The following is a 24587-nucleotide window of genomic DNA, read 5'->3' on the forward strand; positions in this document are numbered from 1 at the left end:
ACTAAAAACATTGTGGAATGTTCAAAAAATATATCTTAAAAAGGTGAAGCAATCATGCTTTGACAAAAGGAGCATCCAGGAAAGGTCTGATCCTCTAAAAGCAAAGATGGGTTGAGGCTTGTCACTTTGGATGTCATTTTCTCTGGACAAATGAAGACCAGGACCATCCAGATTGTTACCAACATACCAGCATATTAAGTTAAGTGATACTTTTTTAATCCCACAACCAGGGAAATTCCACCTCCCCATTTAACCCATCCGTGAAGTGAAACACCACATACACACTAGTGAATACACACACACACTAGGGGGCAGTGAGCACACTTGCCTGGAGCAGTGGGCAGCCTTATCCATGGCACCCGGGGAGCAATTGGTGTCTTACTCAAGGACACCTCAGTCATGGACTGTTGGTGCTGGGGATCGAACCGGCAACGTTCCGCTCACGAGGCCAGTTCCATAATCTCCAGCCCATGACTGCCCCTATAATATTATAACTATAATATTAATAGGTAACTTGTAGATCTGTAAAAGCACCCATAACACTCAACACAGTGATATGTTGGAGCAACATATCACTGTTGTCAGAACAAAACCTAGTATCTCCAAAACTGTAAATTTACAGAAGGTAAAAGCATACTCCACTTTTAATGGAAGTCAATGGAACCCGAATTTTTTCCAAGTAATTTTAGGTAATTTCTTTTGGTCCATTCATCATGGAATTTACATACCATATATAGGAAAATTGATATTTTCAAATTGTGTCAAACTGAAAAACTGACAAAAACAGAGATACAAGGTTTTGTTCCGACAGCAGTGATATGCTGCCTTCTAGACAACCTCCTTTTCAGAGACCTGTATGCTTATTTGTTATTATGTGTTACAACAGCATGGCTGCATAATCAGAGAGAGGGTATGCTAGACCGGCCTTCCTGAAGTCTATAACTGTCTCCCACTGAAAATGTGTGCAGAAACATGCTCCTATCCCAACTTTTTTGTAACTTGCTGCGGGCACTAAATATGGAAGAAGCATATATTTACAAAAAAACAATGAAATTCGAAAGGTAAAACATCAAGTATTGTGTTTTTGTATTGTTTTTAATTCAATACAATTCAAACAAGTGATTAATAACAGCTTTCTGTTTTTATAAGCATTTCACAAATTATTTTCTGTAACTGGATTTTTTTAGAGATAGCATATTGACAATGTGTAATCTTGTACCAAATCTGGTCTTAAATAATGCAGATATTGTGTGATGTGATGTTAGCTGTGTATTTTGTTCTGTAAAGTGATTAAGTAGTTTGAGCATGATCGCCTACTTTTAGATGCTCATCTTAATTGGAGTGTTTCAATAAGCAATCTCACATTTTAAAGTTTATTAGTTGTTAAAAACAAAATGGACCAATTTTTCCAGCCAAATGGAGTCAAGGTTTTGCTTTATCTATGTGTTTGTCAGTAGTCAATTTTATCTCACGGTCTCTTGCTCATTCTCTCACTCACACACACGTACGTCTTTAGGAAAGAGGAGCAAGGGAAATCCTCGTGTGCCCTAGAACCCCATTTCATTTCCCATGAATTTAAAGAAGGGTCTTTGTCTCACAAACTGATTACTCTCATACTAAGACTGGGCTGGAGACAGTTGAGAAAGTCCCTGAGGATATTCACGTTTTGACCTCAGGGTTATTAGTTGTTACCCTTTTGACTTTGCCACTGGCTTCCTAACATACTTTAAAAGCCAGAGTGCTTGTAGACATTGCTTAGCAAAGGCCTCTACTGCCATCTTTCTGTCAAGTAAAGCAGTGCAACTAGAGTCATTCAATCAAACCTTAACAAAAGTGAATCCATCACATTCCTTATTGGATTCAAATTACTGAGACTCTCCCGATGCAGGCTAAGGCAGAAACGCACTGAGAGATGTTTTGTCCATAGCCATGACAGTATAGGCTTTTAAAATCAACAAGGTCCATGAAGGTTAATGCATTGGAACCTCAATTTATTTCGCTCCTACAGCATAAATGTTTATACTCCTACTATAGGAGTATACTTTTTTTTCCCCCAATTCAGTTGTTTTTGTATAGTGTTGTCAAGATCTGCATTTTGACATGCAATATAGCAGATGAGAAGTTCAGTAAAAGCAGCTGGTAGGTTCACAAATTAATGCTGCCATTATGTTAAATACAAATCATGAAAGAAGTTTAGTTTCAAGAGAAACTCTATACCAGTGGTCACCAACCATCTTCCTGTATCTGCTTTTCTGCAGAGTTTAGTTGCAGCCTGCATTCAACATGCTTCCCCACCTCCTTGACCAATGCATCTAATCCATCCAATCAAGGACTTCTGAAGACCTTCTCCAGCTGGAGCAGGGGTGGCAGATTGCAGCTGGATCTAGACTCTACGAAAGTAGATCTACAGGTCTAGGGCATCCCAGGGAGACATTTTCTTCTAGGCCGAGAGAAAGAATTATGGAAGCCTGTTTCTGCCACTCAAAACCAAAGGCCATATGGAATGTCATAACAATGACTTAATGCCTCACAATGATGAGAGTTTCTCATAATTATGACTTAACATCACATAATAATGATACACTATTGGACAATGTGAAAATCTCATTTTATGAAATACTAACCCATTATTTTAAAATGGTCAAAGTCATAGTAAGTCATAGTTGACTTAAGTCATTATGACGGCAAATTATGAAATAGTAAAGCATAATTGAAATAGCATGTCATACTCCTGCTATGCATTTTATTTTTTTTCCTCAGTGGCTGGAACAGGCTTCCATAGAGAAATGATAGATACAACCCCAATTCCAATGAAGTTGGGACGTTGTGTAGAATAACAGAATACGATGATTTTGCAAATCCTTTGACCTGTATTTAATTGAATACACTACAAAGACAAGATATTTAATGTTCAAACAGATGAACTTTATTGGTTTTGCAAATATTTACTCATTTTGAATTTGATGCCTGAAACACATTCCAAAGAAGTTGGGACAGGGGCAACAAAAGACCTGTTTGGAACATTTGGAATTGGGGTTGTAGAATAAGACAAACAAAGCTAATAATTTCTGGGAATGAAAAATATGTCTCATTTTAATTTTATGGTTTACTTCATTGTTAGATTTGGTTGGTAACAAGGGCTAAAACATTTAAGTGCCCAAATTACAAATATCCAGTCAGGATTTTTTTTTTTTTTTTTTCATACTGTAAAATGTAAGCAGAAACATCCAAGTGAGTCCTCCTATTGATTAAACTTTCAAAAACTAGTAACGTCCTTCTAGACAGTCTAGACAGTGACTTAACTACCACCTTGTTCCCATATCTTATTTGTGACCATGCATACGGAACCAGTTTCATCCTTTAGTAAGCTGTGGCTGTGCAGCATTTTAATTAAACAGGGATTGTCACCAGCAGGGCTCCGTAACAAGTACCTTAACATTTAATTGTATTAAGTTGATGTCAAGCAAGATTAAACAAAGTAGAAGGCAACAATACCAAAGCTTATATAAGACAAAAAAAGTCTCCAGGCCACTGTTGTGGTCACGCAACTCCAGTGGAGGGTTTAACACTATAAAATGGACAAATGGTTCACATCAAACTACCTTCTGTGCAATAAAACCACCGCACTCTGGTGAAGTCAAATACCAACACACAACCACTGCAAAAATATCACAACCCCACACTGGACGGCATCCCACCAACAGCACCTTTGGAGAAAACAAAAGTTTATCAAAATTATTAATATCCCAGAATAAAATTCAGACTTATTTATTCTAGTTAAAAAACATACATACATACATACATACATACATACATACATACATACATACATACATACATACTCTTCCGCCAGCTTCCAATCTCACTTGCAGAGCAAATTATTCAGGGCTCGTGATACAGTGACAACACCAGGCACGTCACTCAAAATTGCCTGCCTCAAATACACAAGAAGAACTAAAACAAATCACAATAAGTTATTGTTATTATAATAAAAAAATACAGTAAATAATAACAAAACCCAAACAAAGCACAAGAATAAAAAAAACAATAACAAAGCAGTGACTGGTGCCGATGAGGTAACCTATAGCAGAGGAATAAGAGGAATACAAAAACAAGACATTAACTTGTACACATTCCCTTGCTTCTTCCTCGTACCTTCCAACACTGCTCACTGGGACTGGTCTGTTTTCATCAAGTGGTACTACTTGTATTCCTCTACTGGGAGTTTGTGTCTAATAAAATAATTATACCAGCATAAATAAACCGACTCTATTACATTTAGAAAGTAACACTACAAACTCCTAAAATACCAACCTAGAATGCGTCAGGCTTGTTGCTACCGTCTTGCTTCCGCAGTTCATAAAATCTCTTGACACCGCACAAAACACCCATAAAATTTGCTCATCAAAGGCTCTCAGGCACAGCTCTTGATCTGTAAAGTGTTAAACTAACACATCAGTTACCAATATTCAACATTACTAATACCACAAATCACTAAATGTGTACTTACGCAGTGAAATCGCGACGCACCACCAGGCTCACACAGCTAACGTGCACCACGCCAAACAATCATCAACAAGCAGGGCTGGTAGAATATAAAGACAGACCAATCAGTGAATTGCACTACTGCAGTCCTGCATGACAATCAACGATGCAGCCTCCTCCCTAGACACTTCCCCCACACTCCCTGGTGTTACCACTAAAAGGGTCTGGAGGGGAACTGCACACCATTAGACAGGTCCTACCCATCACATCTACCCCCGACAAGTTTGTCTGTAGCCTCCACTTCCTCTTCATTATTCTGTCTTACTACTGACCTCAGTAGATGAAAAGGATTTGTATGTTGGCCTGCTGTACCCCTATGAGACCTAACTGTCTTCTGTGCTTGTCTTCTGATTGAATTCTGTCTTTCTGCTGGTAAAGGTAGGCTCTGAGTTAAGATTTTCTCTAGCTTAGACTGTTACAAGGCTGTCTCGTACCTAGTGCTTAATTGCAATTACTAGTTTCAGGTGTGGTTTCGGGTTAGTGAAAGGTGTGAACTGTAGGGGCCAGACTATCAGTCACAAGGCAGATAAATTGAGGAGGTGTTCCCTGCAACAATCAGTGTGCTTGTCTTCTGATTGAATTCTGTCTCTGCTGTTTTGTCTGTAGCAGCTCTAATCAACGAAGATGTCTCCCTAACTTGGCCAAGTATTGCTTTACTATCTCATTACCTTTTATGTCCTAATTACTGCTTCCGTCATGTGCTTTACAATACCTGTTTACTCATCCCACAGATCATGAACTACTCATCACAGGACCCATAATTCCAGTAACCTCATCTATCCCCCACGTTCGTCAGACTCTCTGACCAGGGTTGCAGGTGTGCTCTGAAATTGCCAATCAGCTGTGCAGAAGACAGACTTCATTTCAGCCCTCACATCCTTCCATTCGCTGCACTTCCTGGCATTGACAGAGACCTGGATCACCCCCATGAACTCAGCAATTCCAGCAGCACTGTCCTCTGCCTTTCACTTCTCGCATTCCCCACGGCAGTCTGGCAGGGGTGGTGGCACAGGTTTGCTCTTGTCTCGAAAATGGCATTTCACTCTACTTGCTTCTTCTCATCTTTCAATTTCCTCCTTTAAGTACCATGCAGTCACTATCTTTCCCCACTAAACTTCATATCATTGTTCTTTATCGTCCACCCTCTCCTCTAGGCTACTTCATTGATGAGTTAGACACTCTACTGAGTCTTTTCTCCATCGACGAAACCCCACTCATACTCTTTGGCAACTTCAACCTGCCATCAGACAAGCTGCAGTCATCCTGCCTGTTACCACTGCTATCATCCTTCAACCTCATTCTCAACGAGACTCCTCCGATGCACAGAGCAGACAACGCTTTGGGCCTGATTTCACCAGACCCATCTCTGCGCTGGATGTGACCGTAATTCCCATGCATCGCTCTGATCACCATTTCCCATCTTTCTCACTTGCCCTCCCTGTTAATCCTGTCTATTACACCCCTTTGTACTCCTCTTCTCAGCACAACTTGCACTCCACTCCTTCATCTTTCACCTCAACCGTCCTGAACACCCTTCCCCATCCTGACTCATTTTCCTTTCTCTCACTGAACAAGGCCACGGATGCTTTCCTTTCTTCACTCTCAGCCGCAATTAACCTCCTGTGTCCTCTCTCCTCCAGGCCAGCAAAATCTTCCCCACCTGCCCCCTGGCTGACAGGTGTCCTGTGCAGCAACTGACAAGATCTAAGGAAGGCTGAGAGAAGGTGGAGGAAATCCCAGCTTGACTCAGATCTTCACTCCTATCAATCTCTCCTTTCCAAGTTCTCACTTGAAGTTACTGCTGCAAAGTCATCATTTTACAAAGGGAAACTGGAAGCATCAGAATCTGATCCACACAAGCTCTTCAACATTTTCTCCTCTCTTCTCAACCCTCCTCCTCCCCCTGCACCCTGTTCTCATCCCTGAGGATTGTCACCTTTGAGGAGAAGATTGATGGAATCCACCAGTCTTTTCCCTCTGCCCCCACACCTTCCACTAGACCGCATCATCTCATTCTCGATCCCTTAAACTGTTCTCTTTCTACAGATGCTGTCCTTCAACTGATCAAATCCAGTAACCCAACCACATGCCCACTGGATCCAATCCCATCTGCTTTTTCAGTCAATCTCTGAGGACCTATTGCCCTTCATCACGTTTCTCATCAATGAGTCTTTGGCGTCAGGTGAAGTTCCAGCAACTTTCAAGATTAAGAGTACTCCCCATCTTGAAGAAACCCATGCTTGACAGCTCTGATGTCAACAACTACAGACCGGTATCACTTTCATTCCTTTCAAAAGTTCTTGAACATGCAGTCTATAATCAACTTTCTCTCTCTCACACAGAACCAGCTCCAATACCCCAACCAGTCTGGCTTCAAACCAGCACACTGTACAGAAACTGCCCTCATCGCAGTGACTGAGAACCTCCAATCTGCAAGACTGGCCAAATTGTCTTCTGTCCTGATCCTTCTTGATCTCTCAGCAGCTTTTGACAGTCAACCATACGATCCTTCTGGACATCCTCACCAACCTCGGAATCACTGGTTATGTGTGGAAGTGGTTCAAGTCCTATCTGGAGGATCGCTCTTATCAGGTAACGTGGAGAGGGTTCACATCCTCTCCATGCAGGCTCTCCACTGGTGTCTCCCAAGGCTCAGTCCTGGGTTCCCTTTTTCTCTTTACACTAGCTCTCTTGGTGATGTAATATCTTCTCATGGCTTCTCTTATCACTTATGCTGATGACACTCAACTAATGTTTTCTTTCTCAGCCTCTGACACAGGTTTCCAGTCGCATCTCGGCATGCCTGTCTGACATCTCTACATGGATGGCAGCCCACCACCTGAAGCTCAATCCCAGCAAGACTGAGCTGACATTCATCCCTGCAACTACAGGTCCTCATCATGATCTTGCCATCTCATTCCAGAACTCCCTGATTATTCCATCTGTAGAGGCAAGAAGTCTTGGTGCATCTCTGGATGGCCAGTTATCGTTTTTGACTCACATCGCGAACCTCTCTCGGTCATGCAGGTATCTCCTGTACAACATCCGAAGGATCCGACCCTTCCTCACCCGAGAAGCCACCCAGGTGCTAGTGCAGTCTTATCTCAAGGCTTGACTACTGCAACTCACTCTTGGCTGGTCTTCCCATGCAGACCATCAAGCCTCTGCAACTCATCCAGAATGCGGCAGCACGGCTCATCTTCAATCTGCCCAAGTTCAGCCACGTCACCTCGCTGCTGCGCTCCCTTCACTGGCTTCCTGTAGCTGCATGCATCAGATTTAAAACCCTAATGCTTGCCTACAAAGCCAAAAATGGAGCAGCCCCTACCTACTTGATGGCAACGGTGAAATGTTCTCTGTACTGGCACCCAGGTGGTGGAATGAACTCCCACTGGCTGTCCGAACCACAGAGTCTCTTGCTGTCTTCAAACATAGACTGAAGACTCATCTCTTTACACAGCACTTAAATGAACACTGAATTACAAGCAGCACTTATTTTATTGTACTACACTGTGTATTGTAGTTTATTGCATTGAATGGCACAGATTCTGCGTTCAACTCTTCCTTTTTCTCTTGGTGTCTGCAGTGACATTTTGTTTCTAGCAGTATCAGAGCTCAGGACTGTCTTTCTCTAAGCTATTGGTAACTAGCAAAGATACTTCCTCTACATTGACAAAGCACTTCTTGTAAGTCGCTTTGGATAAGAGCGTCTGCTAAATGCTATAAACATTCTATGAACTGATCTCTAACCAAAATATCAGTGTTATTAGTAAACCCTGGGCTCTTACGCCTTACCACTTCCATTCATAACAAAGCATGTGAGAACTCCTGCAAAAGTTTTATTTTTAATTTAGCTTCCCCATCTAATAAATCATATAAAAACAATGCTTGCTCTAAAGGAGTCATGGGTCTACTACTTAAACACGGCCGTGCCTCTTCTACACACTCCTCTACAAGTACATGATCATGTGCATCACTAAACAATGTCTTACACCTAACACAGAGAAGCTAAGATAAAAACAAAAAAGTTCTACAGTCCTTCCCAGGATTCAACCAGTCGCTGTTTTTTTCCCAACCATAAAAAAAAAAGAAAACAATTAGTATTTTGTCCTCTACTTAATGCCGTCTCTAAAAGGGATCCTGTCGACTACGCCAAAAACGTAACACAGGCGATGGGGTGTACCGATTTAGCCCAAAGACAATTCCATCAACACTGGCAAAACCACCTCACACCTGCATACACCATCACGTGGGTGACCCTTCCCCACTCACAGGGGTCTCAACTGAATGAGTAGAGACGGCAAACAAAGAAGAGGGCAACAATACCAAAGTTTATTTAAGCCAAAAATAAAGTCTCCAGGCCACTGTGGTGGTCACACAACTCCAGTGGAGGGTTTAACACTATAAAATGGACAAATGGTTCACATCAAACTACCTTCTGTGCAATAAAACCACTGCACTCTGGTGAAGTCAAATACCAACACACAACCACTGCAAAATATCACAACCCCACACTGGACGGCATCCCACCAACAGCACCTTTGGAGAAAACAAAAGTTTATCAAAATTATTAATATCCCAGAATAAAATTCACACTTATTTATTCTAGTTAAATATACTCTTCCGGCAGCTTCCAAGCTCACTTGCAGAGCAAATTATTCAGGGCTCGTGATACAGTGACAACACCAGGCACATCACTCAATTGCCCGTCTCGAATAGACACAGGAAGAACTAAAACAAATCACAATAAGTTATTGTTATCATAATAAAAAAAAAAAAAAAATACAGCAAAAACACAAACCCCCCCAAAAAAAAATAAAAAAGCAGCGACTGGTGCAGATGAGGTAACCTATAGCAGAGGAATAAAACAAAAACAAGACATTAACTTGTATACAGTCCCTTGCTTCTTCCTCGCAAAGGTAGGCTCACACACAACCACTCACCCACACCCCCCATTACCTTCCAACACTTGCTCACTGGGACTGATCTGTCTGGAAGTGGTACTACTTGTATTCCTCTACTGGGAGTTTGGGTCTAATCAAATAAAAATTATACCAGCATAAATAAACAGAGTCTATTACATTTACAAAGTAACACTACAAATTCCTAAAATACCAACCTAGAACGCGTCAGGCTTGTTGCTACTGTCTTGCTTCTGCAGTTCATAAAATCTCTTGACACCGCACAAAGCACCCATAAAATGTGCTCTTCGAAGGCTCTCAGGCACAGCTCTTGATCTGTAAAGTGTTAAACACATCAGTTACCAATATTCAACTTTACTAATACCACAAATCACTAAATGTGTACTTACGCAGTGAAATCGCGACGCACCACCAGGCTCACACAGCTAACGTGCACCACGCCAAACAATCATTAACATGCAGGGCTGGTAGAATATAAAGACAGACCAATCAGTGAATTGCGTCACTACTGCAGTCCTGCGCATGACGAAATCAACGATGCAGCCTCCTCCCTAGACACTTCCCCCACACTCCCTGGTGTTACCACTAAAAGGGTCTGGAGGGGAACTGCACACCATTAGACAGGTCCTACCCGTCACACCAAGAACTCAACATACAAGCTAAATACAGAGGCCTATGCTACAGTAATTAATGTAACTTTAAATGGACACTACTTTCCAGTATAATAGCTGTTAAATCAGTACATCAGACAAATGCAGTACACAAAATAAAAAAAATGACCTATGTTGGTCTACTAACCCAATTCCAAAAGATTTGGGACAGAAGGAAAATGTACATAAATGATGGCAATGATCTACAAATCCTTTTCGACCTGTGTTCAGTTGAAAACTGACGCAAAGACGACATTTAAGATTTTTTGTATGTAAACACTTATTTGAAATCTAATGCCTGCAAGATGTTCCAAAAAGTTGTGACAGGGGCATCTAAACCACAGTGTTACATCACCTTTCCTTTTAACAACACCAGAGCTGGCCCTGACCAATGTGGTGCCCTAGGCGAGATTTTGGTTGGTGCCCCCTGCATCATCAATCATCGGGTTTATACACTCACACAGACACTGCAAAGCTTTATGTTTTTGAATTTTTTTTTTTTAAATTTAAGAACGAAAACAACAGTAAAATCAGTTAAAGAAACCAATAAAAAGTAAATGAATTATAAATATAACCGTATAACAATAAATAAATATAAAGGTATTGCACAAAAAATATTTTAAAACTATTTTACATAAAGTAGTGCAGAGAACAACTTTCAGCTTATTGTAGAGAGCCTCTAATCAAGGAGGATTAAGACCTGCTTATTTAGTGAAAATGGGGGGGGGGTCTTTTCAAATTTCCTTAATGAATTGCGGGCTCTTTACCGGTCTGTTGTGGTAAAGAAAGAGCTGAGCCATAAGGCAAGGCTTTCGATTTACCGGTCGATCTACGTTCCCACCCTCACCTATGGTCATGAGCTTTGGGTAATGACCGAAAGAATGAGTTCGCGAATACAAGCGGCTGAAATGAGTTTCCTCCGCAGGGTGTCTGGACTCTCCCTTAGAGATAGGGTGAGAAGTTCAGTCATCCGGGAGGGACTCGGAGTAGAGCCGCTGCTTCTTCACGTTGAGAGGAGCCAGCTGAGGTGGTTCGGGCATCTGGTTAGGATGCCTCCTGGACGCCTCCCTCGGGAGGTGTCACAGGCAAGTCCACCTGGGAGGAGACCTGGGGAAGACCCAGGACACGCTGGCGTGACTATATCGTGACAGGTCTTGATTGTAGGCAGGCCATTTCAGCACCTGGACTCTTTTACTATGGAGGCATGTTGGAATACATGCAGAATGTTGCTGAAATAAACAAGGCCTTCCCTAAAAAAGACGTTGTGTCAAATGCAGCATATGTTGCTGCAAATATGGCTTAGTGCACACTCTGTAGCAATCGCTGATAAAGTGAGTGGTCCCACACCTCTTTAGCTCTGAGAAAGCACCAGCATTTCAAGTTTTGATTTGTCAGACCACACAACATTTTCTCTCTTCACTTCAGTCCATCTTACATGGGTTTGGGCCCAAAGAAGGCTGTGGTGTTTCTTGATCTTCGCAAGGTAGAGTTTTAACTTGTATTTGTGGATGCGGTGACAAACCGTGTTCACAGACAGTGGTTTTTGGAAGTGTTCCTGAGCCCATGTGTTGACTTCCACTACAGAATCTAAAGCATCCCTGTCCCTCATGGCTAAATGGTGAGGGGTTAGATCCCATTGTTTTAGTATAAATGCATCCCAAGGTATAAAAATCACTGTGTTACATTAAAAATGGTAACTTCTTTTTATGATTTTATGTGTGCACAACTATCCAAAGCTGTGTTTGCTATTCATGCACTGGCTAGTGTTTTGGAGTTCTGCTCAAAATGAGCTGAAATTGTCACTACAAACGCAAAGCCAGAGGATTTTAGTCTAAAGTCCAAAATGTGTTTTGAGCTCTGACATTGAAGCATTTGGAAGAATGGTCGGTGTTAGTAGTAGGTTTAGTAGGTTTTTCATATAGAATCAAATTCATAATTTGTTTCAATTACAATTGTTATAGTTGCATTTCCCCACTGTAGTCACACAGAAGCACTGCAGAGAATGGTGCACATTTGAATGAATGCTGCAGCCGGTCACAAATTCATGAGGTGTTTAAAATGTGTGACCTACATTCAATGTACAAAATAAGTAAATAATTTGGCCATTTCACATGTTTGTTTAGTTAGTTAGTTACACACATGCATAAATACAACTCCAAAACTACTTGAAATAAATCCAGTTCAATTCATTTAATTTCAGAGTTAAGAATGTTCTTTCCTTCTTCTATAAAATTAGATTTAGATGAGTTTCTGAGCCTTTTTGCTCCAGCAGGTTTTACTGCAGCTTACTTGCCATTCTTTATGCACACTGGCAGGAGAATAACAGTGAAATGCAGTGCAGGGAAAGGGGTTAAACACATAGGATGACACCTTCATTTGACAAATATGTAAAGTCAAGGCAGCAATATGTGACCCATACATATGTAGAGCTGAGATATAGTAATGAACAGAACACTTATAATCTGACAGACATTTTTCATACATTCATTTTACAGAAGCAAATCTTACCTTAATTGAGGAATTTTATATTTCTTCCAGCATCTTATCTCATGTTAGAAAATCCTATTCAATCAAGGTCATAGTTGTTGTCTGTTACCAAGCAATCAACCATACACATGAACATAAAGATGTAATTACAACAATATCAAAAATGTAGTTTAGTTAGCTAGACAGCTACTGTTACCAATGTAAAAACAAAATGAGATGAACTGAGCTGAAAATTAGGAATATTGGTACAGCGCCCCTGCTGTTTATCAGAGCACTGCTGCTGCCCAGTTTCAGTTTTCATTTTTCAGTTGTAGCCGGTGAGTCGCACTAACATTATTCTTTCTAATAAACAACCACACATTCAACTCTCCTCATTTTTCACCATCATCACTGTAATATTTAATAAGAATTAGTAAAAAGAAATTTAGTAATAGAAATTTAGTAATTAGTAATAAAAAATTGTTTAAACTGTTTTGCAGTACTAGCTATTTCCCAAAATCCAGTCCAAACTGAAGCTGTTATAGTGACTAAACAGAAAGGGTTGTAGAGTGAGGATTTTCCTATATGATGGCCCCTGATCTGAGACGAAGAGTGATCAGGCTCCTCCGCATTGCATTCTAGAAAGACAAACCAAGAACAAAACTGCAGATATTAGACATGTGGCTTAAAATTGATATCAGTATTACAAGGCTTTACACAATAGCACTGGCTGATGTGGATGGATACTAATCAATATTTCATATCTACAGGCAGTATATATATATATATAAGAGCAATTTGTGTGTGTGTGGACAAGTGGACAATAAGGACAGGCTGCTGACTGGCTACAGCTTCTGAAGGAGAGCCCTACACTAGCCACTTGAGATATTTTAAACATGTGGTATGTCTACATAAATTGTTATGGCTGTTTGATTCTAAATAACATTAATGAGGTGGGTCCCTCAGACCTACTGACTAGCAAAAGATGAAAACCACACAAGGGTTAAGGCTTTGTACTTTTGTTAATATAGTAGAGAAAGTAGTTGTTAGTGTAAGAGTATGAATATTCGCTCCCCACATACATCAGGCATCACTCCTCTCAGTCCAGCTACATCAGGTGCCTCTCCTCCCAGCCCATCAACATCACATGTCTCTCCTCTCTCCCCAATTACATCAGGTGCCTCTCCTCTCAGCTTACCTACATCAGGCATCTCTCCTCTCTCCCCAGCTACATCAGGCGCCTCTCCTCGCAGCCCACCTACATCATGTATCTCTTCTCTCAGCCCACATACATCAGGCATCTCTCCTATACCGTCCTTTAAAAATTCCCCTTACTCTACTCCTGTATCAAGAAAAGCCCCATCCACAGCTAAGACAGTGTCAACAAATACTGTGCAATTCAACCTGTTTTTTAAAAAGTTCACTAAATGCACAAAACTTACAGAGTCAATGATTAAACGTGATCTAAATATTGACCAAACTTCTTGTACCTATGATTTTTGCCATAATCAAACAGCCCTAAGAACAGATCCCCTTGAGGTCTTGATTTAGACATTTATAAGTCACTGATCATCACATTTCAATCATCAGCAATTTGTATGCCATTTTACCTTCTAGATAAAAAAAGGAAAAAGGGTAACATATAATACCCGTCGATATCTTTGAACCGACTGCTGGGACCCTGAAGGAGAGCCGGCTTAGAAAATGTGTGTGTGTGTGTGTGTGTGTGTATCTTTGAACCAGTGTAGTGCCCATATTGAAAAACTTTCTTTTGTTCCAGAATATTACTTGCATAGTTTATTATGTTTGTTCAACTTATAAAAGTATTTTTGATGAAAAAATATGAATATGTCTAAAAAAAATGTTTTAAGTACAAACTTGCTTTGCTCATGTACTTGGTGGTAATAGCTATTCTTGACAGAAAGCTATTAAACTGCTTCACTTCATTTAAGAGACAGGAAGATCTATTCAAATAATGTAAATATGCATGTCCACTGAACTGTTAATGTCAAAACTGTGTAAATCACCTAACATTTCCAAGCATGAGCCTTGGCATGCATTACTGATAGAAAGGGGCGCATGGACAGGAGATGCTCAAGACCTCAGATCAGGCCACTGCAATGCAACCTGTTGCAGATGGGGGAAGTACTTGCAGGCCTGGTCTCAACACAGAAATGGTACATTCCCTAGCACCGTGGCTGCTAACATCTGCTGAATATTTCTCCTCAATACATATTAAGTGCACCTAGCAGGACACCATGCCAACAACAGCAATTTCAAGTCTAGAAATCTATTTTGCTGCTAAAACAATTCTCTAACTGCTGTCTACTCCAATGCTACACGTACCCAGAAGCCTGTTCAACACATAAATAAATCCAAAAGATGAACAGTGCAAAGGAAATTTTACAAAAATTATTTACAAACCTCCTCATCCTTGTGAGTGAAAACTCCATCAAAAGATCCTTTTTCATCCACACTACAAACCAGTAAAGCAGTGTTTAGGGTTTAGTACAAACTGAAGACCAAATCAGTGGAAAAATCTAAACAAATTATTGTACCTTGCAGAACCTTTTAAGCTTTAACGTTTGCGGTTTCCATGGACAGATACTGCAAGCATATCAGGAGTGCAGACTGGAGAAGTTACGTAGTCCTCTTGGCGCAACTTCTCCACTTCATAGTTGACCACTACCCATTCATGGAAACTTCAGCCAAATAAATCAGCTGATATATTTCCAATCTGAGTAGGAAAAAAAATTTAAATGATTAGTCTTTTAAAATTAACAGTATGGAAAATATTTGCTAACGGATATAGCTGTGCCATAATGCACTAATATTATGGACTGATTAGATGTGAAGGTCCAAAAAGTTCAGTATCTTACACAGTTTAGTTATTTTCCTCATGGACACTGGCCCTTCAGCCTTAAATCTGGACAGTCCTGTCTAAATGGCTTACATCTTCTTACTGTAATTCTTTAAGGAGCTCATCAGCACTGTAGAGCTCATCCTCCAGTTCTAAATCACTCATAATAAAATGCTGAGAAATTGAGTCAGGCTGGTTAACAGAAAGACAGACAAATAAATAGAAAGATAGCTTTTAAAAGAGCTTTTGGGATAATTATATATAGCTTGCTCTTAAAAGATACACTCAAAATTGAGCTTTAACAGACAAAAATGGGTAGGTTGACCTGTGGAGAGATAAAATAAAATTAAGAAATAAAAACAAGAAGAAAACATGTTAATACCATGTTTTTAAACACAGCATATTCATAAACCATAAAAGCAGGAATATGATGAATAATATGAAAATAATCAAAAAGAAATCATCCCACTAATGTTAAAAACAATCTACAGGGTGAGTCAAAATTCACAGGACACTGTTTTATTTATTTTTTTATGCTGTCACAAGCCTCCACGATGACATCTTTCTATTATCGATTTGTTATTGTACATAAAACCAGTTACCAACTGACATTACTTCAGCATATCTTTGCAAAAGAGAAATCAAAAGGTACAATAACATGGCCTTTATGGACAGATTATCAATTGGACCAAAAATATTTTTGTACAATTAATAATCAAGTTAGATACGCTAATTTAGTACTTTGTTTTAGTAATGCAATGCTAGCTAAATAATTTTTTCTAATTTAATAGTAGAGGTAGATGATGTGGCCAAACTCAGAACAGTTCGACATTTTCACAATGTACAATACATATCATTATTGAGAATGGGTTGGGAAATCGGGACACTGGTGTTTTTTTTTGGTTGTTCTTTTTCAGAGTAATAGCAGTGCAGCATTTTCGCTTCTTGTTCTGTGGTGCACATTTTCTTCTCAAGTATTTCATTTTTCCATTTCTTACGTTCACTTCTAATTTTACTTTTATTTCCTTGAATGTTAGGGGCGTAGGAGACAACGTTAAAAAAAATCAATTTTCTTATTTTGCAAGAATGAGGGAGCACAGTGTATACTTCTCCAGGAAACACACTCCTCTGACATTGATAAATGATTTTGGACTAGTCAGTGGGGGGACAAAATTCTGTACAGTGATTAAGTGATACTTTTTTGATCCCACAACCAGGGAAATTCCACCTCCGCATTTAATCCATCCATGAAGTGAAACACCACACACACACTAGGGGAGCACACTTGCCCGGAGTGGTGGGCAGCCCTATCCACGGCGCCCGGGGGTTAGGTGTCTTGCTCAAGGACACCTCAGTCATGGACTGTCGGCCTTGGGGATCGAACCGGCAACCTTCCGGTCACAGGGCTGGATCCCTAACCTCCCCCCAAGTCATGGTCCTACAAAATCTGCAGGTACAGCTATCCTTTTTTGGAATTTCTCCAGGAAAATGGTTGATGCGAAAGCTTACACTGAAGGTGATAGCTGAGCTAACGCTTAAAGCAGAGCAAAGTAAGTCTGCGTTTGTGTTCATATTCTATTTTAGACTGTATTAGCACATCAGCACATACTGATATATACTTACAGCCAAGAGGGAAAACGGACATAAAATGTTGTGGCTCCCAAATGGTTTCATTTCTGTTGAAAGGACAAAATGGTTCTTCTTAACATTTCGGTTGTGACCCCTCAGCTAAGCCTACTAGTAAGGGGCTATCAGTGTGTGGGACCAGCATGTGCCCGTTTGCTCGATATGTCTGTGGCTCAGTCAGGATTGCACAGTTGCCACCAGCCCAGCTTACAACTGCATTCTGTGGTTCAGGGTTGCCTGAAGCCAGTAGTGAAATTGAAGTGATTGTTCGCTATAGCTACGCAAAACTTTGTAGGTGCTTCAGCTACTAGCTACATTTCATACAACTGTGTCAGCTACTAGCTGCACAAATTTGTATCTAGCTACAATATATTCAAAATATATTCATCCCTGAATATATGCAGTGCAACTTTGACTTAATTAATCCAAATTCTCAACAAAAATTATTTGTTTGGTATAGCATAACTTAAATATAGCAAAATTACACTCAGTTTACTGACACTTGAGTCGGGGTGGCGCTAGTGTATGTGAAGTGTGCAGTGCCCATGTGCAATGCATACATGTGTCAGCATCTGTCTGTCTGCATGTGTGATTCTGTGCATGAGCGTTGTGCTTAAGGTTAACATCTCATTGTCCTGGTTAGTGTCATTACAGCCCTAATAACACCTGAAAAAGTCAGAATGAGGCATTACCTATTCTTATTAAGCTTAAAAGCAATCACAAAAACAGCAAAAAAAAAAAAAGGTCATGATGTTATTACTTTACATAAGGGAGTTTTGTTAAAGCTAAAGAACAAAACCCATATAATTCTCGGTGTTGCCAAAAGCAGTACTTTTGAAGATTTATTTCAAATAAATTTAGGTCTCTATCAACCATTATATAATTTTTTTTCTTAAGACTGTACACATCAGTGAAAAACCTTTGTGCAAACATACATGCAAATTTAGATTTAGCTATCTAGCTAACCAACCAAAAAAATAGCAAGAATGCTAGAAAAATAGCATAAGCCCACATAGCTGGCCAACAGCAATGCAGCATATATTGTGGTTTGGATTCTGATATGCTGGCCAGCAGCAGTGGAAGCTGATATGCTAATCATCAGCAAAATCAGCATATATTGTGCTTTTGATGCTGCTATGCTGGTCAACCAGCAAAACCGTGCCGTGTTAAACCAGCACCAGACCAGCTTAACTTAGCTTATAAAAGCATTTATATCTTAGTATTTTAGTAGTATCTTAGTATTTCAGTATTTTTTAAATGCAGGAAGTGCATTAGATTAGAAAAATTGTTGGTTGATTTAAAAAAATCTAGGACTGTGAATCATTTTATTGTGAAAATATGCCAGAAACAGGCATTTTAGGATATGTATTTGCCAAAACCTCACTGATACACCGTCAGTTTAATTCAGTTCATTGTAATGCTTTTTGTACCAGAAATTGACACAAAGTAGCTTCATTGAAATCTTGGTCCAGGCCCAGATGATAATTGATCTGTGATGTGTGGCTGCTGTTCTTCAAGTTGGTCATGTAGCATCATAGACTCCTCCAAATACCAGGAGATTTAGATCAAAATCTGGCTGCGTCTGAAAGCTAAGTTTGGATTGCAGTCAGATCTTCCAGCAGGACAATGAAGTTCATTTTAATAATTCACTAAAATGGTAACCTGAAATCATAGCTCAGAATTTCCACAAAAGTTCAGTGACCACAGAATGAAGTTTTTGCGGTGGTGATCCCAGTGCCCTTTGGCAAGAACGTATCGCAGCATTCGAGCGCCCACAGCCAGAATGTGCAACACTTTCTTTTTAGTCATCAGATTCCTCAACTCCCACGGACTCATATACACATAACACAGACACACACACACACACACACACACACACACACATGCATAACAATAAGGGACCAACTCACTCCCCACTTCTTGCAGTTCCAAATTATGGAACACTGTAAAAATATAGTTACTGTATTTCATTGGAACACTTCACTTGATATGTCTGAGTGCTTGAAAAGAGCTGCAAGTGTGTGTGTTGTTTGTGTGTGTCTGTGTGGTGTGTGTGAGAGGGAGAGATGTATGTGTTTGAGGGGTGAACTGTCACTCTGTTATTATGCAGCTCTTAGTGGAGAAGCCTTGTTTGAGTCCAATTTGCACCCTCTGAACAAAGTCATAACTTGGGAAATGTTTACTCTATCGCTTAACCGGATATATGGTGTGAGATAAGACCTCTTGAAGATTATTTGGGTGTAATGTTGTGTGTATTGAGTAGAAAATGTCTTGAGTTATGACGAGTTAAACACAGGGAAAATCTTGAAATAAGCAGATTCTGATTTTGAGAAATTTACATGGGATTGAATGGGGCAGTTTTCTGTGCCTAGTGTCAAACAAATGCTCATAACATAAAGCTAATTGATAAAATGATGATATATTTTGAGTTTTCAGAAACGACAAGTTTCTCTACCATTGAAATGGAGTTTCCAGGTGAAAGTTTAAGGATTTTAAAGCAGATTAAAGCAAACCTGCATGACAGCTGTGTCTGTGAGACTGAGTGGCCTGCTGTGATATCATTGATGTCAGAATTTGAAGTTCTGAACATTCCGCCATCCATTCTTATGGGAGGTGTGTGTGTGTGTGTGTGTGTGTGTGTGCGCGCGCATGTGTTAGTCAGTGTGACAGAGATGAAAGAGTTGAAAGAGTCCAGAATGACTGACAAAAATGATTGCATTTTTGCACATTGTACTTCACTTTTAACAATTTTAGCTGCTAGAATTACTGTACCAACCAAATACTGTACACTGTATTGCTGCTATGCTCATTTATGCTAGGCTATCTGCTAAACTGCTAATATGTCATAGTATGTTTGTATGTATTGTCATTCATATTTATTTATTGTACTGTATTGTCTACACTGTGTATATTGTATTGTCTTGCACTTGTGTTCCTGTGTTGCACCATGGTCCTAGAGGAATGTTGTTTCATTTCACTGTGTACTGGTATATAGCTGGAAAGATCGGGGTGGGTGGTGGGGGTGGTGTTCTTTGGATGAAGAGCCTCAGATCATTTTATAGATTTTATCAAGTGAAAATAAGTTAATGTATTGTCTACAGAGTACACAACTCTACATGTTTAATGCTCAATTACTGTTTATTTGCAGATAATAGAGAGGGGTATGTTTTTTTTCTTTTAAAAGTGTTAAACTCATCTAATAAATAGAAATTTTAATAAAACATGCAGAAAATTATATATAAGTGTATTCTCTGTAGACAATTTATTTTCACGTGCAAATTCAACAAAGCATGTCATTTCACTGGAGATGTTCAAACTTTTGCATATGACTGCAGTTGACAAACAATAACACTACTAGCCTTTGTGCTCATCTTTACTATATAATTCTGGAAGGCGCAGCGTTGCCAATTTAGCAACTTTGTCACTATATTTAGTGACTTTTCAGACTCCTCTAGCAACAGTTTTTTAAAATAGCAACTAGCGACAAATCTAGTGACTTTTTCTGGTGTTATTGGAGACTTTTGGAGACTCTGGGGTGAACACACATGTTCTTCAGTTACTGTCCTCAGCGTGCAGTGGGTCCCACAACATTCACAGTGCTCAGTCTCACAGTCAGAACAGACCCACACCACTCCACGGCCACACCGCAAATTAACTGCGCATGCCCAAAGCCACCGCTGATCCCGCCCCCTATTTACAGAGCGGGATGTAAATATGAATAAAAAAATATTTAAAAATCGAAAAAAACAAACTAAATAAAGACAGAAAACAAAAACACTAAGAAACTCTGTCAAAGTATCTCTTTTAAGGTCACTTTGCCGGTCCCAAGCCCAGATAAAGGAGGAGGATTGAACGTAGAGCAGCAGTTCCATCCCACATAACAGTCTTTTGATTAAATTTGATATGCTAACATTAACACAGGAAAAAATTGATTTATGTAATTTACGTAAAAATGATTTATGTAATGTGGGTCTAGACAAAGCATTAAAGTCATGAAGTTATTTTGAGAAGTGACTGTATTTCAAAGAAAAAAAGAAACAAAAGAATCAACAGAAGAAGTTAATTTATTCAGAGTTCATTTTTAGCTATACACATTACACATTAAGGGTGTTTTTTACTCACTTTTTTCTCTCCCACAACATTCTTCCTTTATTCTAATGGACCATTATGCAAATTAGGCGATGGCGTCGTTTAGCAACTTCTAACGACGTTTAGGACAGCCAATAGCTACTTTCCTTACTGAGGAGTTGGCAACACTAGAGGGCGCTGTAACTAGCTCTTCTTTTAAAACATCAGTGTCGTGTCAGTGTCACTGCTGTAATGATTATATGTGGTTTGTGAAGCTCCTATGGTGGTCTCTTTATATTTAGTGAATCGATGGTTGACAGTGGACAGCTGAGGTAGAGGGAGGGAGGTAGATAAAAGAGCAGGGAAGAAATAGTGAGCTGGGAATGGAACATTGGAATATTCCTCTGAAGCTGAGAAGAAAAGAGTAAAATCATGCATGGATCTTTTCAGGAAAACACGTCTTTCCATTTCTATTGGGAAGGTAAGGGAGAAGTCTTGTAAATAGTCATTTTGTCTTTGTTTTGCTTTCTCTGCTGATGAAGAGCAACATATATATACATACATACATACCCTTCGTTTGGAGCGAGCCTCTGAAATCCCTCCGTTTACAGTGAGTCTCAAAAACAACCATTTGGAGCGAGCTTCTGAAATACTTCAGTTTGGAGTGAACCTGTGAAAACTCTCCGTTTGGAGCGAGCCTCTGAAAAATGGAGCCTGTCAAAACCCTCCATTTAGAGTGAATCTCTGAAAACCCTCCATTTAGAGCAAGCCTCTGAAAAGCCTTCAATTGGATCGAGCCTCTGGCAAAACCTCTTTGCGGAGCCAGCCTCTGAAAATCCTCCGTTTGGAGCCAGCCTCTGAAAACCCTCTGTTTGGAGCCAGCCTCTGAAAATCCTCCGTTTGGAGCGAGCCTCTAAAAAAACATCTGTTTTGAGTGAGCCTATGAAAAACCTTCTTTTAGAGCGAGGATTTGAAAAACCTCTGTTTGGAGCGAGGATCTGAAAAACCTTCGTTTGGAGCCAACCTCTGAAAAATGGAGGCTGTGAAAAACGGAGCCTGTCAAAAACCTCTGTATGGAGTGAGTCTTTGAAAACCCTCCGTTTGGCGTGAGCTTGTGAAAAACCTCTGCTTGGAGCGAGGATCTGAAAAACCTTCATTTGGAGCCAACCTCTGAAAAATGGAGGCTGTGAAAAATGGAGCCTGTCAAAAACCTCTGTATGGAGTGAGTCTTTGAAAACCCTCCGTTTGGAGTGAGCTTGTGAAAAACCTCTGCTTGGAGAGAATCTCTGAAAAACCTCAGTTTGCAGCAAATCACTGAAATCCTCCCTTTGGAGTCGGTTTATAAAAAAAACTCAATTTGGAGCGAGTCTCTGAAAAACCTTCGTTTGGAGTGAGCCTCTGAAAAACCAACGTTTGGAGCGAATCTCTGAAAAACCTCAGTTCGGAGCGAGTCTCTGAAAATCCTCCGTTTGGAGCAAGCTTCTGAAAACACTAAAAGCTTGTGACAAATGGAGCCTGTCAAAAACCTCCATTTGGAATGACTCTCTGAAAACCCTGTGGATCTGGAAAACCTCCATTCAGAACGAGGATCTGAAAAACCTCCATTCAGAATGAGGATCTGAAAAACCTCCATTCAGAACGAGGATCTGAAAACACTCCGTTTGTAACGAGCCTCTGAAAACCTCTGTTTGGAGCTAGACTCTGAAAAACCTCCATTCAGAACAAATATCTGAAAAACCTTCATTTGGAGCGAGCCTCTGTAAAACCTTCATTTGGAGCGAGCCTCTGAAAAACCTTCATTTGGAGCGCGGATCTGAAAAACCCTCCCTGTGAAGTGAGTCTCTGAAAACACTCCGTTTGGAGTGAGCCTCTAATAAGTCTTAGTTGGGAGCAAGCCTCTGAAACCTTCCCTTTGGAGCGCGTCTATAAAAAAACCTCAGTTTGGAGCGAGCCTCTGAAAAACCTCCGTTTGGAGTGAGTCTCTGATAAACCTTCGTTGGGAGTGAGCCTCTGAAACCCTCAGTTTGGAGTGAGTCTCTGAAAACACTCTGTTTGTAACAAGTCTCTGATAAACCTCGGTTTGGAGTGAGTCTCTGATAAACCCGCGTTTGGAGCGAACCTCTATGAAGTCTCCTTTTGGAGCGAGCCACTGAAAAATCTCCGTTTGGAGCGAGCCACTGAAAACCCTCAGTTTGGAGTGAGTCTCTGAAAACACTGTTTCTAACAAGTCTCTGAAGAACCTCCATTTGGAGTAAGTCTCTGACAAACCTCCGTTTGGAGCGAGCCTGTGAAAAATCTCAGTTTGGAGAAAGCATCTGAAAAACCTTCATTTGGAGTGAACCTCTATAAAATCTCCTTTTGGAGCGAGCCACTGAAAAACCTCAGTTTGGAGTGAGCCTCTGAAATTCCTCTGTTTGGTGCGAGCCTCTGAGATTCCTCTGTTTGGAGCGAGCCTCTGAAATCCATCCATTTGGAGCAAGCCTCTCAGAAACCTCCGTTTGGAGCCAGCTTTTGAAAAACCTCCATTTGGAGCGAGGACCTGAAAAACCTCCATTTGGAGCGAGGACCTGAAAAACCTCCATTTGGAGCGAGCCTCTGAAAAAACTCCATTTGGAATGAGCCTCTGAAAAACCTTAGTTTGGAGCCAGCCTCTGAAAAAACTCAGTTTGGAGCGAGGATCTGAAAATCCTTCGTTTGGAGCAAGTCTTCGAAAACACTCCGTTTGGAACGAGCCTCTGAAAACCTCTGTTTGGAGCTAGTCTCTTAAAAACCTCCATTCAGAACAAATATCTGAAAAACCTCCATTTGGAGCGAGCCTGTGAAAAACCTCTGTTTGGAGCGAGCCTCTGAAAAACCTCCGTTTGCAGGGAGCCTCAGAAAACCCTCCCTTTGGAGTGAGTCTCTGAGATTCCTCTGTTTGGAGCGAGCCTCTGAGATTCCTCTGTTTGGAGCGAGCCTCTGAAATCTGTCCATTTGGAGCAAGCCTCTCAGAAACCTCCGTTTGGAGCCAGCTTTTGAAAAACCTCCATTTGGAGCGAGGACCTGAAAAACCTCCATTTGGAGCGAGGACCTGAAAAACCTCCATTTGGAGCGAGCCTCTGAAAAAACTCCATTTGGAATGAGCCTCTGAAAAACCTTAGTTTGGAGCCAGCCTCTGAAAAAACTCAGTTTGGAGCGAGGATCTGAAAATCCTTCGTTTGGAGCAAGTCTTCGAAAACACTCCGTTTGGAACGAGCCTCTGAAAACCTCTGTTTGGAGCTAGTCTCTGAAAAACCTCCATTCAGAACAAATATCTGAAAAACCTCCATTTGGAGCGAGCCTGTGAAAAACCTCTGTTTGGAGCGAGTCTCTGAAAAACCTCCATTCAGAACAAATATCTGAAAAACCTCCATTTGGAGCGAGCCTGTGAAAAACCTCTGTTTGGAGCGAGCCTCTGAAAAACCTCCGTTT

The 24587-nt window shown here is 40.4% G+C and overlaps 2 long non-coding RNA genes across 6 annotated transcripts; both read right to left on the minus strand.

Moving 5' to 3' along the window:
- Window positions 1-3065: 3065 nt before the first annotated feature.
- LOC108441831 lies at window positions 3066-10022 on the minus strand. Of its 5 annotated transcripts, none has more exons than XR_005129343.1 (8): window positions 9857-10022; window positions 9665-9782; window positions 9505-9579; window positions 4511-4585; window positions 4315-4432; window positions 4156-4232; window positions 3843-3954; window positions 3066-3707 (listed from the first exon to the last, which is right to left on the minus strand). It is a non-coding gene; the product is annotated as an uncharacterized LOC108441831 (long non-coding RNA). The 5 variants fall into 5 exon arrangements; XR_005129340.1 differs by having other exon boundaries at window positions 3835-3954; XR_005129341.1 differs by having other exon boundaries at window positions 3835-3954; window positions 9489-9579.
- A 4985-nt stretch (window positions 10023-15007) lies between these two features.
- LOC119262007 lies at window positions 15008-24113 on the minus strand. The gene is made up of 3 exons (XR_005129346.1): window positions 21708-24113; window positions 15142-15320; window positions 15008-15059 (listed from the first exon to the last, which is right to left on the minus strand). It is a non-coding gene; the product is annotated as an uncharacterized LOC119262007 (long non-coding RNA).
- Between the last annotated feature and the right edge of the window lie 474 nt (window positions 24114-24587).

The sequence above is a fragment of the Pygocentrus nattereri genome, chromosome 22, assembly GCF_015220715.1.
Source record: "Pygocentrus nattereri isolate fPygNat1 chromosome 22, fPygNat1.pri, whole genome shotgun sequence".
Taxonomy (NCBI): domain Eukaryota; kingdom Metazoa; phylum Chordata; class Actinopteri; order Characiformes; family Serrasalmidae; genus Pygocentrus; species Pygocentrus nattereri.